This window comes from Mytilus californianus, unplaced genomic scaffold (assembly GCF_021869535.1).
Source record: "Mytilus californianus isolate M0D057914Y unplaced genomic scaffold, xbMytCali1.0.p SCAF_1, whole genome shotgun sequence".
Lineage (NCBI taxonomy): Eukaryota > Metazoa > Mollusca > Bivalvia > Mytilida > Mytilidae > Mytilus > Mytilus californianus.
In genome coordinates this window covers 92255501-92274651 of record NW_026262581.1, presented here as the reverse complement: position 1 = coordinate 92274651, position 19151 = coordinate 92255501, and the positions used below count along the sequence as shown (strand labels likewise).

General features: G+C 32.2%; 1 long non-coding RNA gene across 1 annotated transcript; it reads right to left on the bottom strand.

Moving 5' to 3' along the window:
- Positions 1-16372: 16372 nt before the first annotated feature.
- LOC127714348 (uncharacterized) lies at positions 16373-17938 on the bottom strand. The gene is made up of 2 exons (XR_007987695.1): positions 17551-17938; positions 16373-16638 (listed from the first exon to the last, which is right to left on the bottom strand). It is a non-coding gene; the product is annotated as an uncharacterized LOC127714348 (long non-coding RNA).
- Positions 17939-19151: the final 1213 nt, after the last annotated feature.

Sequence of the window (19151 nt, the reverse complement as noted above, 5' to 3'; positions counted from 1 at the left end):
GTGTGAATGATCGACCGAAGTCCGTATTCAAACGCAGCATACTAGAATTCAACATCCACATTCTGACCGAACGTGGCTTTGTTTTTATGCATCCCGTATAACTAAACGGGTTTTAGAATTGGTCTTTACTGGCTTGCGGGAGAAGTGCAGATGTACATATTTCAATTGTCTACCCCTGTGTCTGAATCAGTCTTATTAGCGCCATGGAGGTTTCCCCCGTGTTTATTCAAATGACTAAATGGAATGAACACTTCAACTGAAATGTATCCATGCTAATGCTTGAGTCACTGTCATTTATACTTTTCATCAGTCAATTCTGAATATTATTTTGTCGGTCTCTTATATACATTTTCTCTATAGGCTTCGGCAGTTCCTACTTTGCCAATTTTCCTTAGACAGTATTATGTATCAAACATCTTGGGGTATAGAAGTCAGTCTCAGTTTCACCATGAAATTACTATGACACATCCGAGGAGAATACGTTTTACTGTGTGGGATGCATAAATACGAAGCCACGTCTGATAAGCATTAAGACCTTAAATCCGAAGACTTTTATGCGTTAAAAAACCCACCTTGTAACAACTCTGTGAGGGGTCCGTAAGTGGACGTTTCTAAGTAAATCATTTTGGTATCCGAAAATCCGTCATATTCCAGTGCATAATTCCTATGCTTCAACCTACTTTACAGAACATACCCATTGACTGTATTGTTAATCAATTCTCGTCCTGAATGGGCATGATGTATTTACCATTGGAGATTAATCAAACTGTGAAACACCATTCAATTAATCACTCTATCTATAATTGCATTGGCAACTTGTACCAGAGCAAATCCATGGGAAGTCCTTCTCCGTTCTCCTTTCGTACAATGATGCCAGCGATAGTTTATATAGTTGAAGTTTTAGGTATGGACGTAACTAGGGTATAAGTATTTCATTATAACAATTACGTCAAATAACGACAACATTGTTGGCTCCTTTCTCAACGGGTACAAACACAACGTTTTTCGATATTATTTAATTTGTGTCAAGTCTAATTTTACAGTTAGTTTTTTTTTGCTTTTGAGAGCTGTCTACATATTCCATAATATTAATTGGTAACTTGTGGAGAGTTGTCTCATTGGCAATCATACCACATCTTCTTATTTTTCTAAGTATCGTTTTAGTGGATTGATTTTGTAAAAAATAAAAAAAAATCTACTTTCTAAATGTTTATTCTACACCCAACATCATGACAGTGGTTACAAAGCTGATTGTCAATTTCAACTTTAATTTTAATTAGGATTAAACAATCTGATTATGTAGTAGCCCCTTTTGTTGTCTATACAACATTGTCATTTATTCATGACAATGTCATTCGATGTGTTTAAGCATCACCGCTATTTAACACTTTGTACATTGGATACCAATGACAATTTGTCCCGCCTTCTTAAATTGATTGACAACTGTATTTTTAACGTCATATCGGAACACTTTACATGGATTCAAAATAAATCTATAAATTAGGAATAATTTTCAGTAGAAAATCCAAATAAACTACTTTTTCCATTCTATTTCAAAACAAGCAATGCATTTTTCAAGACATTTAGTCAAACATTTTATTTTTTTAAAAATGCATCCTCTTCTAAAAAAGGAAAAAAAAATCGTTGCATAAGAAAGAAAATTTCAGCATGATATATTTAGTACCGATGTTTCAAATACTAATCAACTGTAAAAGATATTTCGGAGTAGTAAATTTTACGTGATCCATTGATTTCATTTAAATATGAAAACAGGAGTGATCAGGAGTTGAATAAATATAAGATTACATTGTACTTGCTTGAAAATAGTGCGTATAAAGGGAAAGTTCTCTTTTGCAATAAAGGTCTGGAAAAAGGTGCCTCTCTTTGTCAATTGAAATTTATACATTTTCGCTACGTGCGTGAATATACATTTTGTACTTTTGTAAAAGAGGCAATGCATTTCACACACTAGTCTTAAATGTTAATTTTTACTAAAAACTCACGATGTCTTTTATGAACTAAAATGTGATAGATAAAAAAAATACCGCTTTCGTCGGATATTCTTCGGTGCAAAAAGATACGGACAATTTCCCCTGTATTTTTTTTAACTTGCAAGCTAAAATTTTGCATCGCTAACCAAATTTAATTAGTTTGAACCCGAAAGATATTATACTATAAACCGTCTTTATCATGGTGAATTGGTAATAATTATGTATTTTCGAAGTTATTCTTTGGATAAAGAGAGTCTGTGGTGTAATTTACAATGCACAAAAATATGTTTGACTCGCATTATTTATGTGCCTGTCCCAAATCAGAAGATTGCAATTTAGTGGTTGTCGTTCGTTGCTGTGTATCATATACTGACGGACTTTAGAAACGCAACACACATTTTTGTGTTTTTTTTTCTTTCAAATTCATGATTGATCATCATAGAACTACTATTCTTGCTTACCATACTTCTTTATGTTAAGAAAAGTTCAACACCTGACTTATCTGAGATGATTGAAAACACCGGATTATTGAAGTCGCACGAATTTCTTTGAGCGAAATTTGAAACCCATAATTGATTGTTTTAAGGTTTTTTTCCGTGAAACAATTCTTTCGATACATTCCCACACTTGAATCATCAAAAAAATGTTGCATCTCTATATTGTCGAAACTGAGCAATGAATATCTTAATCAAACTATAAGAATATTGAAGGTTGCAATACGTGAACGTGATGTTTCCAAACAATTTCACATCAGAAACTCGCCTTACTGTCCTTACAACAATGGTACAGGCAGACGAGATTTGTTGACGACCATCCATGACCAGATCAACATGTAGTGACAACGCCACGTCAATAAAATTATATTATGCAACGTCATTTGCGAGACATGTTTACGGCCACAACGGCAACTGCTAATCTTGTCGCCGAATGCCATGGCAGACAGATTCATGCCAAAAATATTTCCTATATACAGAACTGTCTGCATAAAAAAATTTAAAGCCCAAAAGTTTAAACCGTTTTATTGCCAAAACACACTGTAATACATGGGACAGAGGAAAATCAGAAGGTACAAAAAAGAACTCAAAATATGCCCAACAGACTTGTTTGACCTTTCTGACAATCATTTTGGCGTTGGTTACAGGCAGTCATTGCCCTCGACGGTGACATATCTATTGATAAGGGGAAAACCAGCGTTTCTGTGCATACCACATGATTTGAACATTAAAAATGACGGCATCAGTTTAACTTTCGAACTGCAAACACTTTTTAGACAATTAAGAAGTGAATGAAATTCATGTTTATATCTTCCTTTTTTTTTATACAAAAATTGCATATTTGAAAATGATAATAAAAAAGAATAATCTAGTGTTGCGTTGTTAAAGTCCGTCAGTATATTTGTTACTCGTTGTTGTTTTGTGCATAAATCAGACTTTTGTTTTCTCGTTTGGAATGCTTTACATTTTGTTATGTCTGGGCCTTTTATTACTTGCTTATTGCGGTATTGGTTTGGTTATTGACGAAGGCCGTAAGATGACCTATAGTTGCTATAACATCTTTACGTGTTTTTATCGGATATTTTTACGTTGAATGCAAACGATATGAACCTACGAAGTTTTATATAATAGGACTAGGGGTGGAGTGATTTTTTTTATAAAACAATAAAATATACATAATTGAGTTTGAATCAAGTTGAAATGACAGCAAATAACTGCATAGATAATATTTTTATTCAAATGATACATGCATTGTACCTCGAACCCTTGAATCGTCATTTCTCAATTGAGAATGAATTTGTTGAATATTTGCAATTCTTATAAAATCACAAAACCTGCAGATTTTTTGTATTTCTTTATGTGGAATGATTACAAAAAGGGGATGTATACGACTTCCCAAACTTAATCTACAATTCATGTTCGTTACACTTTCAATACTGAAACAATCAGAGATATGAATATATTTGTTTTTCAAATATCGAATTCTGGTTCCCAACTAAATGTCTGAATATATCTGGAAAATTTCCCCTCATATTGACAGCTATCTGAGGTCAGTTCATATAGTAGCCTAGGATCCTGGCCCATTGGGTCAGTACGTCAGGTTAAGTTCATAGGACTTCAGTTTAATATAGGCGTGACAATCCATCACTTTTATCCAATCAACTGTCCTTTATGATAAAGATTGGGGTGCGATTGTAGTCAAACAATGTAATTTGTATGATGACATTGTTACATTTTAGGACACAGTTACATCAACATCAAAAAATAATGTACTTTATTGTGGAAGGTGAGGACTACTGGTTCAAAATAAAATTGATTTCGACAAGTTCCTTTGTAACCACTGTCATGGTGTTGGGTGTATTACGATTTTCAGCTTTCTCCCAACGGCACCAAGATTTGCATTAAGAAGGAGTAATTATTAAGTTGGTTATATATTTAGAAAAGTAATGTGTGGGATGCAAAAGGCAATGTCTAATAGAATTCCTAAAGTTCGGTATTGAATTTTTCATCTTGCTCTTGGAAATAAAATCTAATTGAAATTTTATTGAAAATGGCCAAGTAAATGAAATATTATACAAAATCAACAAAATGTACTAGCAAAATGACTTATTAAAAACTAGTTCAGATACAAATGTAGCTTAATCATTTGTGATAAAAAAATGAATCAACTAGTAAAGCAAAAGGGGCATTAGTCATTGACGAATTTCTTTATTCCCTAAGATAGACAATATATATGATATATGTAGGATATATCGAGATAAAACCCTCTATGATGCTTTGTAATTCAACTACTGTTATAGATATTGTAAGTAAACCTTGCATTTTGTAATATACGTGTTAATTTATTTAATTTGTAAATGATTCCGTCTTTTTAGATAAAAAGGTAAATGTTAATGTTCTTATCAGAGCCTATAAAGTAAACAGATTTTTTATTTCACCTATCACTGACTAGATTATCAAAATAATCACTGAACAACTGCTAGATGTTTTCACTGTGTGATCGTATTGTAACTGTTTTGACAAGTGAAGATCTGATAGATCATATAATTACTCGTATCCGTCAGTCAGGAACTCATGCTATTTCAATTAACTTTCACTCAGATATTAATCAACATTTCATTCCAGTTTTATCTGATCAAAATGTTGCAAATTTTGTTTAAATATCAAGTTTATTTACATGTTTATCTCCATGTGTGTCCTCTAAGCTGCACGCGAGTACTGTGTTTCATGGATAATGAATGTCTTCTGATAGCATTAATAATTGTTTATTATGAAGTGAGTTTAAAGAAAACGTATGCATCAGGACAGATAGGAAACATTACTAAGCTTTATTTCAAGATCTGTAACGTCAACAGAAAGTCAAAATGAGACTTCGGATTCCAAAAAGAAAGTAATTTTTTTTTAAATATCGGAATTTAATTTAGGTGTTCGAAAAAAAACTTACATGATTTTGTTAATACAATGAATCTGTAAGTTTTTTTTGTTTGTCTATACTTACACAATGTAATAAAATCAAGAGTTTAATTTTAGCATAAACATTTACTTTTTATAAAATAAATTGGCTACATATCCATATAACTAAAATGCTATTATTCCAGACTTGGCCATTTGGAGTTTTTGCTTATGATTTTTCCAGCCGTTATCAACCAACACAGTTTTAAAAGAATTGTGCCGTTGTAATTTTCAGTGTAATGTTACAGAATGCTACTTTTGGAAACTGTTTAAATGTTCACTCCGTCAGTCTGCTTTCTGATTGTATCCATAAGACATTTTGTTCAAACTTGTATTATTGTTTGATAGTAAGAAGACACCCACATAGGCCGGAAAAGACATGAATAAGATTCTACAATATAACTCGTAGAACTAAAGATTGAGCAACCTTTAGTGACTTATAAAAACCTAGGAGGGGGACGCAAACTCATGTTCTCTGGAATGGTAAGCAGTGCCTACTCCAGTAGCTCTATGGTTTTTGATCAGTTTCAGATGTCAAGTAGCAGTAACGCTGTGAGCCACCAACTTGTTTGAGATTGTAAATCACGAGATGACATTATTTGCATTATGCATTATCTACTAGTACTAGAAGTGATAACGAAGTATACATTTAGGCAAACAATAAATCCATGTTGAAATATTAATAAACAATAAAAGTATTTAAAATAATAATAATAAAATTGAGAATGGAAATGGGGAATGTGTCAAAGAGACAACAACCCGACCAAAGAGCAGAAAACAGCACAAGGCAACCAATGGGTCTTCAACACAGCTAGAAAATCCCGCACCCGGAGGCGGGCTTCAGCTGGCCCCTATACAAAAATGTTACTAGTTCAGTGAAAATTGTCGTCACACTAAACTCCGAAACATATAAATGAACTAAAATTTAAGAAAAAAACATACAAGACTAACAAAGGCCAGAGGCTCCTGACTTGGGACAGGTGCAAAAATGCGACGGGGTTGAACATGTTTTGTGAGATCTCAACCCTACCCCTATACCTCTAGCCAATGTAGAATAAATAATGTGTCATTTGGTCTCTTGTGAAGAGTTGTCTCATTTGCAATCATACCACAGCATAGGTAACAAGAAACTAAGCAAACTGACAATGATAACAAATATAGTAAATATACAAAAACCTTTTTTTGTTTGTTCATAAAACTGCACTCCATATAAGAACTACATATATAAATATAAATCAGAAACAAAAAATGTGCTCATCACATTTGTCTTTTTTCGTCTACATTATCAAACGAAAGAAAATCTATTTGAGATGAAAAGGAATGAAATTTACAAGTAAGTCTAATTATTATAAGACGTGTTATTAATGAGGAAGACCTACGATAAAGACAAAAACATAATCTTAATTTACTTTGAAAGATCTATTCTAAATGGCAACACAAATGGAATAATTTGACATTTTTATCATTTGATTTCTAGTGAGTATAGCTTATCTTAATTTTATGTAGATAAATTGAAGAAATATATCCCGAAACATATGCTTTGGGTATCATATAATTTGATGATTTTCCAAAAGGGCGTGACAAGATCAATAGATCATCCAATCAGATATTAAACATCACTATAATCTGATTCTGAACATTATATTGAAATATAGTATATAATTACAGTCTTTATGAATCACACTTAAGGATTCAACTGGTTAAAAATTGAAGGTAAGTAAAATTGCATGTATCAATTGCAAAAATATATTTTAAGTAACTTTTTGTCAAGCTTGTGGCACACTATGTCGTTTGATTATACTAAGATTAAACACTGTTTTTAGAAGGTATCATTAAAAAATTATCAAAAACATATCTTATATTCAAATATATATTACCGTTTGTGTAACAGAACTTGTTTCAACTGCATAATATCAAAAGCGAAAGGGTAGCGCCAGGAGCAACAATTATTGTTTGAATACGTTTATTCAATGACACAGACAATGATACCACTGGATTACCTAAACGTTCAGTGGATAAAATTACATCTGCTTCTTATTTCAACCATTCATAATTAAAGTCCGTAACACCAATAATTAATAATTAATTTTCAGTTAGTTTTATCATTCCGGTCATTTAAAATGAATACAGCATATAGGTTATATATAGTTGGGTGTTGCCATAACAGAAGAAAAATTATATGCTCATTTTTCATTTTGTGAAATACGGGTATCAGTTGTACTATATTTTATTGACCGTATTTTATTTATGGTCAGTTTCAGAACGAGAGCATTGTTCAATGAATTACCAACACAAGTTTTACGATTTAACTAGTGTTTGTACTATTTGTATAATTAACCTCTCTGGTATACAAAAATCTGAACGTACCCATCTTAGACAAACGGAAAACGTTCATTTTATTCCATCATTAGTAATACAAGGCGTTTAACTTTTACAACACATATTTCAAAATTTCTAGCAAATATAGTAAATATACAAATCTATCATTTTTATACGTTTTTAAAAAAAAGTAAGGTAAAGGTAGAAAAAAAGTCTTTGACCGTACGTCTGTGCGATTCGGTCAATGAAAAAAAATTGAAAGTTTTCAAAATCGGAAAATAAGAAGAAAAAGTCTCCTGCTGAATTTTATTTCCAACACAAAATCTAAAAATCAAAAGTTTGACATTTGCAGCTTAATATGCTTCATACATATAAAAAGTTGACATTTTCAGATTGTCTCTATTGTCTTATGACTGTTTCTATTATTGCCTTATGATTGTTTCTCCTGTTGTCTAATGTTTGTCTCTCCCATTGTCATATGTTTGCCTCTACTATAGACTTATGTTTGTCTGTACTATTGTCATATGTTGTTTTTCTCTTTGTCTTATGATTGTCTCTACTATTTTCTGATGATTGTCTTTAAATAAAAAAATCCTATTGTCTTTTGTTTGTCTCTTCTTATGTATTATGGTTATCTGTCCTGTTGTCTCATGTTGGTCTCTCATATTGTCTTATGTTGGTCTCTTCTTTTGTCTTATCTTGGTCTTTTTTCCTATTGTCTTATGATTGTCTCTCCTATTCTTTTATGACTGTCTCCCATATTGTCTTGTGACTGTCTTTCCTATTGTCTTATGACTGTCTCTCCTATTGTCTTATGACTGTCTCTCCTATTGCCTTATGACTCACTCCTATTGTCTTTTGTTCGTCTCTCCTATTGTATTGTGATTATCTATCCTGTTGTCTTATTTTTGCCTCTCCTATTGTCTTATGATGGTCTCTTCTACTGTCCTTACCTCCTCGGTGGTTTCGTGGTAGCGTGTTCGCGTCGAGTGCGGGAGGTCGTGGGTTCGATTCCCGGCAGAATCGAACCAAAAGACTTGAAAATTGATGTTTTCTGCCTCTCCGCGGCATTTAGGAGTAAGAGCAAAGACTGGTCGGCTCGGAGTCAGAATATTGTCTGGTAGGATGACATGTCTTCCTGTGGATTGATACTTTGTGAACTAGCACGTTAGAAATTCAGCTCAGCGTGTCGGTCTAGTACAAACAAGGGCTTATATTCATATCACATTATCATGTTCTCGTCCTGAATATGCATTTAGTTTGACACTGGATTTTAAACAGTCATCCATCTATCATATTGTGCTATGTTGGTCTCTCCTATTGTCTTACGATTGTTTCTCCTATTGTCTTATGTTTGTATCTCCTATTGTCATATTTTGTACACTCATAAAAAAGTCTTATGTTTGTCTTATGTCTGTCTTATAGTGTCCAGAGAAATGTCCGTCTAACCTATTATTATCTATGTACATTTAGCCGAATGTCTTAATCCATCTGAAGTTTACTCTCAGATTTAAAATAACATCTATTGAATGCAACTTTGGTATCTTTCGCCCCTCTTTTACTGCAGATTTCATTTTGTATGCAGCACTTAAGATCACTTTTAAAAGTTCAATGACGGAAATAAACATTTGCCAAATTTAAAATAGTAGTATATTTCAAAATATATAACTCTAATTTGATTTTTTAAAATACATGTATTTTATTTTGATGATATCTGGAATTTTATCATGCAATTGAACAAAATAGTGCATTCCGATTTTTACGTCTTTTGCTAGGTAAATGATTCAATAACTATCAATTTATTGATTTTCTTTACGAGTACAATGTATACTTTTGATAACATATTTGGTGTATATGCAATTTATAAACCAAACAATGTGTGTTTTTTTTTATGGAAGCTACAGAATTAAATGTTAAAAAAAGAAAATATAAAACTTATGCACAGTGGAGGAGACGTACAAGTTAGATGGTTTGAAATGACTGAAATAAAAAATGACATTAAATAAATACATGTAGCTTCTGTTTTAAGAAAATTTTACGCTTATAATGTGTTCAACACAATATGATAGATTGTTCTTTTTATTTTTGTATGCCTACGGAACAAGATACTTCATAAAATTTGGTAACACAATGAGAAATATACGTTAGATTTTAGTTGTAGCCATTACACCTAAGATGGAAGACAATCAGATAACCTCTAAACTTGGAGCCAAATCACTCAGAACACCAAAGTGCGCTAGGTGTAGGAATCATGGCGTCGTCTCCTGCCTAAAAGGACACAAAAGATTTTGTCGTTGGAAAGATTGTCAATGTCCAAACTGTCTGTTAGTGGTTGAACGACAAAAAGTCATGGCAGCACAAGTAGCCCTCCGAAGGTAAGTGGTTCATCAGAAATAAAATGTAATTATAACAGGTATAACAGTGGATTAATCGACTGATCATTTGTCTCGGACGATTTTGATAAAAAGGTATGTTCATAATAATGCGAGTGATTTTTTTATTCAAAAACCAAAGTCTTATAGTTATACAATGTGATGAAAAATTAGGAAAGTTCTTTTAAATAAAAGAAGAATGTGTCTTGAGGACACGAATGCCCCCGCTCAACTTTTGCAATTTTCCAAATTAAAAAAGGACATCACTCTAGAACGGTAAATGACTCACAACCCAAATTCGAACTCTGTCTGCGAGCTTTGGTTCTTAGCATTGTGTATGAGTTTCATTAAATTTTGATGAGAAAAACTTAAATTAGAGTCCGGAAACGAAAAAATTCGCAATTTTCCAAGTTTTAAAGGGGAATAACTCTGGAACAGTAAGTGACCCACTGTCCAAATTCGAACCCTGTCTGCCAGTTTTGGTTCTTAGCATTGTGTATGAGTTTCATAAAATTTGGATTAGGAAAACTTAAATCAGAGTGCGGAAACGAAAATGGGACGGACGGTCAAGGGTAACACTTAATGCCCCGTTGCCTACGGCTGGGGCATACAAAGCCCAAACAATTATATTTTATCGGTCAGTAAGCACTTGTAATATTATAAATCAGAGGCAATATAATGGCCCTTATCATATCTCCTCCTTTGAAATGTTTAAGTTGTTTTTTGTAAGTTGATTGCTCTATTATTCTCCACTTCAAATAAAACATTGAAGTCTGGACGTCAAAATGTATTAAAATTGTATTAATTTTATTACACAATTACAGACATAGATATAGATACCTTTGATTTATTCGGCTTTGATGCTTTATTGATATTTATACAAGCACTGTATACCACATCGAGTATATAAATATTTCAAAGATCAACGAAACATGTTTCTTATCAATAGTTAATCAAATCTTATTTATTTGTGTTATGGAATTTAACATGTTATATCTAATTATTTTGTAAGATCTAGGACCAAACCTTATATTTAATTTCTGTGAAATAATAACTTCGAGCACGTCCTTGTGCGATATGTTGGTATCTCTTTCACTAATGTTTATATCGATATATTGCGTTACATATCGCAATCCTGTTGTGTGTTTTTCTTCTTTTTATAAGGATCATACATTTTTCTCTCTGTTTTTTTTTTCTCTCCTTCATATGTTGGGTCCCATTAGATGAGAATTTGTTGTACATGGACGTATTCTTATATATAGGTGTACTTTGAAAACTACAATTTGGTAATTTCAAATGAAGATATATTATTGTTCTAAAATAGTATGAAATATTTCATGTATAATTTACTGCCGGTCGGTAGAAGACAAAAGGTGACCATATTTTCTATTCCGCAGTCAGAGAGGCCCATTTAAAAGCTCATAATGATGTTGATATAATATAAAACATTGAATTATTGCTTTTTTCTCTTCCGTTTCTTTCATCATTACATTTATCCAAGAGCATGTAGTGACTATTCTAAATTCTTATTGTTGATATATTTCTCGCGATCTATAAATCGCGTGATACATGTATTCACATGTGTACCAAGGTACTTGAGTACATTGTAACTAAATGATTAATTGCCTACATGTTAGAATATTACATAATTAGTACTTGTTTTTGTTTGCTGCTTATCAATGTAAGTCATTTATAAAGGAGAAGGTTCACGAAAGACAGCATTCGCCCTAATATTTTAATGTTTTTTTACTTTTTTTTCCAGAAATAGTTGTGATATTACAATTAATACAAAATAAATTATTGTTGGTACCTAACATTAACAATAACGAGTCCACAAGTTATGACCTCTTGATTGTGCATTACGTTTGTTGTAGTTTTGTCCATTTATTTTATAACAATTTTTAGAATATTTTTTTTGTCGTCATTCCTGATCCATAAACATTATGTGTCTAGTGCAGGGATTTAATATCAACCTTGGTTACAGACCATTTAGCATCGTAGGTTGTTTTAAATGTGTATAGCCCGTCCCAAGCCAGCAACTGACCGATATCCGTGGTTGTTAACGTCTCTTCTTAATTGTTCATTTGTGAAAATTCAGCAGTAGCGCTGACTTTCTGATCTTTGATCGCTCCTTCTGAATTCCTTCTTTGAATATTTGGATAGGAGCAGGGATATTGATTAAAAGTCATTGAGAGAGTTCCCAAAGAACTTACAGCAAACAAAAATAAATGTCTAAAGGCCAATGTATTATCTGTATCGATCAGCAAACGCTTACGTAAAAAGTTATGATATAATCAAGTTTGTTTTATGGTGCGACAACCTGCTCACTAAAAGTCTCGGTTATTGTTGTAGGATTTTGTTTTTGGATTCATAATTTTGGATTTTATAGTGTATAATGAATACCTAATTAAAATTAATAAGGAACGTTCTTTAAAATACATTGCTTATTATTTACTGACATTGCAATAAATAGATAGCTGTATGTCTCACCAAACGGAATATTTTTTTAGACCAGACTTATCCTTTTAAAACTAAAATGAATACATGTGTCTACATTCTAGATCAATTTCTGTACCAATCATCTAGACGTAAACAATATAAAACCATTAATCAAATCAATGTTAAATCGCACAACTTATGAAAGAAATTATATTTATTGTAGGCACCAGTCGTCTGAGTCTCCAACTAGAGTAACACAGAAAGTTGTGAATGCAACACGTGTGCTTCAAGAAAGGAGGATGATGCACAGAAGCCTAAGACATCTGCAACAACGTGTTGTATCACGTGACATAATTTCAAGTATGTTGGTGAAATTATAGATGTATCCATAATGTAACAATAAATAAAGAATTGAATTTAAAAGGGAACCCTAAGAGTCCAAAAATACTAGGAACATATATTATAGACTGGAGATACGTTAATTTTTAGTATACATTTTGTTGGGAAATCTTTGAAAATGAAATAGTATACCCTTTATCATATATAAAAAAGGGGAAGGCGCAATTACTGTATTCTGTATGAACAAATGCATTTGTAGATCATCAGTGTACAAGGAAAAGTTACTATAATAAATATTGAATAAGCAAAGAAAAGTATTAGGAAAAAAGACGATAGATACGGAAAAGTACACACTTTATACTTTTATTATTTCAGATATTCATCAAAGAATTTTTCAAAATAATCCCACGAAAAACAACGACAAAATGCAATTAAATGAACGAATTAGGAGACGGCGATGCTTTGCTGATAAAGATTTGGATACAGCTTCTGTTGGAGTAATAACAAAATTCAGTATACCAATAGATACGAAAAGAGATGATTACAGTTTAAATTCCATTAAAGTAATTCCATCACAGATCAATATTCTTCGTCATTTGTTTCCTTGGAGTAATTCAAACATTTTAGAATTGGTATTACAGAGTTGTCATGGAGACTTGGACACGGCAATATATCACTTAAAACATAGAACTTTAAGACAACAAGAACATACAGACTGTCATGGTAGTATCAAGAATATCAACGCATATGTTTTACCTTTTGATAATAATCCATTTACAAGAAAAGATGGAGTCCCGGAAAAGTCTGACGGTGCTATTTACGGCTTAAAATATGGAGCTTTTACACGATTTACTAACCTGTCTCTTAAAAAAGAGGAATGTTTTGACAGTTCAAATTCAAATCACAAACTAAACTTGGATTTTTTAAAAACTGAAAAGCTGAAATCGACATCTGCTGATTTGAAATTTTCTATTGCTTCAATAATTGGCGAAAATTAATACAGTTACTTTACAAAGTGTCAAAGGGTTTTACTGCATATTCACATTTAGATACTCGATTTGTAAACACGGGAAATGTGCATCAAAATGATATTCCAACACGAAATAACAAATTCTTTTATTCTTGATTTAAAATTTACAAGTAGTTTTTGAACGGTTAGGGCATTTGACGTTTCATAGTATACATTGAGTTTTGCATCTTGAAAGACATGACAACATCTGAAGTATATCTTTTCCACCACAACCACTGATACAGGTACTGGAACTAAATATGCAATGTGTGATACATTGGTCAGTAGCGCATGCTGTGTCTCCAAATAAGTTCAAAATGACCAAACAAAAGATTGTAAAGGCGAGTTTCATAATAAGCTGAAAATATCAAATCAAAATATTTGTTAACATGTATGGTAATTATTACTGATAAAATAGATAAATAGACTTTAAATGGGATTACATGTATGAAACATATAAATTATATATCTGTGTAAAGTAAAAAAGAAACGTATAAACCAAATGCACAAGAAAGGAAACCCTGACTGACATCTGAAATACATAAACAGCTGAAAATTAAAAAAAAAACAAACAATAATTATTGCAAGCGTAATAAAATTAGGACAACAATGAACGAAACAGTTATATCTTGCTCCATAATTAGACGAAATGTTTTGTTACTCGGTCTTGAAATCTCTAGTTTATTCATATGTTACTAAAAAAGAAATTTGATACCGGTAGTCGAGTAGCTTTTTTCAACTTCTGTCTGAATGCAAAAATACGATCCGCAGTATCTTAGAAAACCAAATCTTTTATCATAAATTGTTAAATTCATTTAACACATCTCTTGTATACTTTTAGGTTATTAAATGTTTCTTATACACTAAATTAGATTTTCTTTGTAAGCCAAAATAATTACAAAGACTCAATTTCATGGTACACTCCGCGAGCCAATGTCCATTTTTACTGTTTTCTTATGGAAAAAAATGCCTCCAAATTATTCCCATAAAAACAAATTCTATTGACTAACATAATTCTGAATTGGTACAGGGACTTCCAAACGAAAGTCGAAGGCTGACAAGGCGCGCCAAACCTCCAACGTATACTTTTTTCATTTTCGATGTATTAAAAACATTCATCTTGCCGCAAACGTTCATAATCAGATCGTACCTGACTGTGTAAATGGCCACACCACACCACCAAGTGGGCTGCTTTCACCAAGAGCTGTAGTGCGAACTCCTTTACGAGCATACGAAACAATCAAACTTCTACACGTTTGGTTTTTCCCCCTTCCAACAGAAAAGTTTGACAGAAGATGTCCGCCTATTTTAAGGTAGCACGGTAGTATTTTCATTCCAGAATTTAGGTTGCTCTTTTGTGTACCCTACTTAAGTCAATGTATCTGAACATTATGATTGGACAAAAAATACAGTATCAACTGAACATACTTTCCCAAACTGAGGGATGAATCAGGTGTAGAAAAATATGAAATAATTTTACATACAGATGAAAATGAATTTTTGAGAATTTTTTTAAATTTTGTATTCACTGCACGATAAAAGACCTAAAAGCACTAGTGGCCTTAGGTTCCTAAAGATAGCAAAAAAAGTAAACGGTCATGATACATATTCAAATTCATTTCTGAATAGTAAAATGAAAGTACTTCAGTTAACTGTATATGTAGAATTTTTGGCAGTGTTAGAAAGTGGTGAAAATTCTAAAAAGGCTATCATTATCCCTTATGGGCCAGGAAATACTACCGTGCCACCTATATATTCGTACAGCCAAATGAATTCCTAACACGAAGAGTCAATGTAAGGTTTTTTTTCATACATGATTTGATTTTACCTCAGATGTTTTACATGCTATACGTATTTTGTGCTACGGGGATGAACACTGTATAATTGTTTTCTCAAGCGTCTGCTTTTAATGTAAGATTCAGAAAGGATTAAAGGGTTACACATTTTAAGCACAATTCAATAGCCTTTAAAACAAAATAAAACTCAAAAAGCTTACTATTCACTACTGTATAGAAAAATAGAGATGAGGTGTATATTTTTTTTATTTTAGTTCATTGATATGTTTTTTGCGCCTGTCCCAAGCCAGGAGCCTCTGGCCTTTGTTAGTCTTGTATGTTTTTTTTTAATTCTAGTTCATTTATATGTTTTGGAATTTAGTGTGACGTCCATTTTCACTGAACTAGTACACATTTTTATTTAGGGGCCGGCTGAGGCCCGCCTCCGGGTGCGGGATTTTCTAGCTGTGTTGAAGACCCATTGGTGGCCTTCGGCTGTTTTCTGCTCTTGTTGTTGTCTCTTTGGCAAATTCCCCATTTCCATTCTCAATTTTACTGTCGCCTAAATCTATGAAAATAGTGCAAAAGCATATTACTACACATTCACAATTAAATACTCGATTATTTATTAAACTGACATGCACATACTTTAATGAACTGGAAATATGTCTTTCAACATTTGTAATAAATAGTTCTTTTATTTATGATTTAAAATTGACAAGCTGTTCCTGCACGATTAGGGCAGTTGATGGTACATAGTAAGCATTGAGTTTTGCAGTTTGAATGACATGACAACATCTGAAATATGTCTTTTCCACCACAAACACCGATACAGGTACTGGTACGAATTATGCAATCCGTGGCACATTGGTCAGTTGCGCATGTTGTGTCTCCAAATATGTTCAAAATAACCAAACAGACGATTATTACGGCGAGTTTCATAACAAGCTGAAAAAGTCATCACATTCATAAAGAATACACACTTCATAACATATATAATATATAAGTACGACTTTGAAGAGGTTATGCAACAGATATATTGTACAGAAATGATGGATTGATTGTTGTTGTTAAACGCGTCTCGGTGGCCGAGTGGTTTAAGTAGTCGATTATTGCTCAAATTACCAAGCTGAAAGCGGATGGAAATCATTATACCTTATTGCAGAAGTAATTTTTTCACATATACAGACAAAAACTTTTGACTATTGTATGCGTTTAATTTTGTTTTAACTGTTGCGTGTCAAAAGAGGTTCCCGAAAGTTAGTTTATCGATCCCTGTTAGTTTCATATGATTTATTTAGAATGGAGAGATTACCACCTTTACTTATAAGTACAATACAAAATGCATGCGAACAATTTAGAAACATATCGTTTACAGTTCATGTAGAGAAAGTGACAGAGCAAGAATTTCTGTAGTGTTTACAAACAAAGACGGTACAACATCAAAACGGAAATCAAACTCTACAGTTAGACGAGACACTAAAAGAACGAAACAGGCTACTGCATTTCAGTACACTGATGTTTTGAATTCATGTTCATTTATGCCAGAGGTATTTCATACTAAAGCGACGCAATTTTTGTTCTTGTTTTTTTAACGTATAGACAGACCTAGTATCAGACTGGACATTTGTTTTGTTTTGTTATTTTATGTTTGTAAAACATAATCATACACTGTAGAAGTTAACAAAAGGCTATTCATTCATAAAAAAAAGTCGTTCTACATATTTTAAAATATAAGTAGAATCTTCGTTTTGCTTATTCAAGCTATCGCTTTGGTGTGGTTGTTTAACTGTTAAAGATTAACACATTTTCAGTGCAATGCAATATCATTTAAAGAAAAATAACACTTAAAAAACCTACCTCTTAAGAATGATATTCTTTACCACATAGAACATATAATTATTTATATGCAAGAAACCAAATTTGTTCATTATATAGAAAACTTCACCAATAACCTTCACAAATTCGTTTAAATCTGTTTAATAATTGCGCAGAAACGAATTACGCCTTATCATTGTGATTACTAGGAAGTAAACATGGTCTTAGGGCCAAAACATGACATGAGAGCATGCACACTACAACGCTATCTCTTACATCGTCTGTGGTTGTTTTTCTGCAGAGAAGCACTCAATAACTTAAACAAGTCGTATGCATGTATTTCTTATTTGAAAAGGGACACATGCAAAATATAACTAACACGGAACCTTTCGTATTTTTGGGTTATGTCTCATTGTTATTTATCGCAATTTTCCATTTATTTACACGTGATCTTTTACTTCTTTAATCTATTAATTTTAATAATAGTGGAAGTTACTACAGTTGTATCATTTACTTCGGCACCGTGATATGATTTAAATTGTACCCGTAATTTCAGCAAAAATCAATGAAACAAAACCAAACGTAAACTCGATCTTAACTCGTCATAGTAGACTCACATACTAAAAATCAGCTCAATATGTGAAGGCGTTTAGAAAAAAAGTCCGTATGACTGTTCGTTGCGGAATGACAGAATGACGAAATGACGGATAAGGGTAAAACTATATGGCCCCTATAACTTTGTTGCGGGGCTATAAATACAAAAACAACTAACGTTTAGACAATCAATTAATAGATTAAAGAAGGAGTTAGAACGTTTGGACTTACACTGAACAATTTAGAAATATAAACTGTGTATCAAATAAAGTTAGTAGATGAGTATGATTATGAGATTTTAATTATGATCAGACTGTTCATTGTATACTCTAATATGAATAAGGAGCATACAACACAGACGCTGGGATAGGCCTTACATTTTATAGCTCTTGTTTTTCAAATGAAATTTCAATTAATGATGCATCGGCACTCGAATCAAGACCATCGGAAGGACGTTAAACACCATTGAAAAGCAATAATTCCAAATAGCTGTGTCAGATAAGACTAATGCCATCTATGCCAACATTTATGCAGCAATCCAACAAATATAGATTTATATTAACTTATTTTCGTTGTAATCGTGACCAAAAGCGTTATTTATTTGAAAAAAAAAGTAAATATTTTTCTCTAACCGTTCATAGTTGAAATGGAATTTTGCTTTTTCTAAATTATCTCTTTAATAAATTATCTTTTAAATAAATTTATATTCTCTTGACGACTTTTTCATTGGCGTTGATTAAATAAGGTGTATAAAGTTAATAGATACGAAAATCTAATCATTTTCTATACTGCTATTGGGTATACTCAGTTGTAAGCAGATAACCTGTCCATAATCTGTAGTATAGAATATTGATTCATTGATTAAAAGTCTTTACAAATCAATTGAAAAGTTGTAAAGAAATAACACACTTTGAATAATATACACCTTTTGCTTTATCATTACTTGAATTTAACTGATAGGATTACAAATATGTTAGGCTAGACACTAAAAATATCAATGCATAACCGTCTTATTTAAGATTTATTAAAAATACACACAGCACTTCAAG